Here is a 2,500-nt window from a genome sequence, read left to right as displayed (position 1 = left end):
CAACGTGTGAATTAACTATACGGTATACGCCGAACAGACAACAGAATCGTTTTTATCGAGATGAGTTCACTGCTAACGCATTCTTACCTATCGTACGATGCCTTTAGAACGCTAGTTACGGCCTTCCAATCATTATACGTTTGCAGGACAAAAGCATTTGACCGTCCACGAGGGAACCCTTTATTAGATTCGAACAACTACACTTTTTGGGTCGACACAGACATCTCAGGAGACATCGCACCACGATAACCTAAAGCTGCCGTGCCTCCAGCCCTAAGCCGAGGACGTTACAGAGAGATGTTAAGTCCTCTTCAGTCCAACACAGTTAGAGCGGTGTTTGGAGTGCCAGGCCAAACATTTGCCCACGAAATCCAGCCGCTGGAACATCTTGTGTGTTGTCTTCGTGGTCGGGACGGAAGGAAATGTGTATAGGTGCCTTCGATCTTTTTCTCTGTAGTATTAAATCTTAATCGTTGTAGCTGTCCATTTGCTTAATGATGCATATAAGTCTAGAAAGTCTAGAAAGCAATAATAAACTGTTTTGTGGTCATTTCAACACATACACACATAAACACACACGTGTGTATAAGTAAGTATATATGCATGCACACACACACACACACACACACACTCACACATGTATATATATACATATATATATATATATATATATATATATATATATATATATATATATATATATATATATATATGTATATATATATATATATATGTATATATATATATATATATATATATATATATATATACATATATATATATATATATATATATATATATATATATATATATATATATATATATATATATATATAAACACTGTGTGTTTGTGTTGTAGTATGTGTACTTGTTTATTATAGATTAAGCAAATGTTTACTAATTAATAATTAAAAACAGGGAGATACAGTGGACTGTTTACCCAGTCATGTCAACTGACAGAAAATACTTTTGGTATTAACAAGTAATCAACCTGCACTCGCACGGTGACTCATACAGCATCTTTCGAGCGTTCTTTTACAACGAGTAAATATCATGCTTCACTCAGGATGATTGAACGCTTTCTTTAATTGGTTATCGGAAGAGCTTCTTGGAACACTTGTTCATTTGACTTTTCGCCGCTGAACACTGAACAAAGCCATGTTTCCGTTTATGAATTGGATTTCACTCTCGGTTATCTGAAACAAAATTCCCTCTGGTATTCAGTCTTCGCATATGCAGAAATATTTGTGCATTGAGATATAAATCCCCCGTATTTACAATCTTACACCAGGCTTCTATGTACAATTTCCTCTCGTCAGCACATGTCACATTCATTTGTTTGTTTCCATTTGTATGTCAATTGATACACCCTGATCAATGGCGAAGTTATATTCCATGATAATCTTTTATTATAACAATAAATTGTCCGATCAAACCAGTCAATACAACACGCCAACCCATTTATATACATACGGATCATGCGAACCCCTCCATGAATCACCGAAGCCCATGAACTCGTGAACGCGCTATGCACTCAGACCCACGCCCGTGTCATCGTCTCGCGCCCGGCTTCGCGAAGCTTCGAAATCCGGGCGGGGATGGTCGCGGAAATGACTCTTAAACCCGATCGCTCGCGCAATTGATTCCAGCGCCACGCAACACGGAGGCATTGTGCGCGCTCCCGGGAGAGATGGAGCGATGATAGCGGCGCGTCAGAGGCAACGGCGGCAGCGAGACGAAGCACCTTCTCTGTCCCGAGCTACTGAAGCGAAGGGAAAGCCGATGCCAGGGAGTTATGGATGAACCTAAGGCGGCCGGGGAGTGCGGTGTAATTTAACATCTCGCTGTGCCGTTTGTTGGGGGGTGTTTGTGCGATTGGAAGGGCGAGCGGGGGGGAGCGAGGCGGCCGGGGAGGCAGGCAGGGACAGCAGATAGGCAGGCAGGACAACAGGCAGACGTACAGTCAGGTAAACAGATAGGCAGGCAGACAGATCCAAAAAGACAAACGGCAAACAGGCATAGGCAGGAAGACCATCAAACAAACAAACAGCAAACAAACAAGCCAACAGACAAACAAATGGCTAGTAGGAACGGCAAGCAGAAACGCATCTTTATTTTGTGTACATACATGTGCGCGTGATAGAGAGAGGGCGGGGGGGGGGGGGGGTGACAGACGGACACGCTAAAGAGACATTGTTAACGTAGAATGTGAAGGGAAAGAATTATTTCTTTTCGAATAGATGCAATAATTAAACATGATGACCGCGGTAGACCAACAATAGCGTGGCGAAACTAACAAAGAAGACGAAGACAATGAATATGATAATGATTGCTATTCAGATTAATATTCTAAATGGAAATAAATGTCTGACACAGATCAAGCGAACACACGTAATGCATCACGCATACAGGAGTATAGATATATATAGATAGATAGACAGATAGAAAGATAGATAGATGATTATATATATATTCATAAAAAAATATATAAATATGTATA

At 40.6% G+C, this 2,500-nt stretch overlaps 1 protein-coding gene across 2 annotated transcripts in view; it reads left to right on the top strand.

Moving 5' to 3' along the window:
- LOC138862729 (protein turtle homolog B-like) overlaps nt 1–2,500 on the top strand; it is a 321,424-nt gene that overhangs the window by 292,742 nt on the left and 26,182 nt on the right. The gene's annotated exons all lie outside the window — the stretch shown is intronic.

Source organism: Penaeus vannamei, chromosome 9 (assembly GCF_042767895.1).
Source record: "Penaeus vannamei isolate JL-2024 chromosome 9, ASM4276789v1, whole genome shotgun sequence".
Taxonomy (NCBI): Eukaryota; Metazoa; Arthropoda; class Malacostraca; order Decapoda; family Penaeidae; genus Penaeus; species Penaeus vannamei.
The sequence above is the reverse complement of the archived record's forward strand: the minus strand, read 5'-3'. Positions and strand labels throughout refer to the sequence as shown.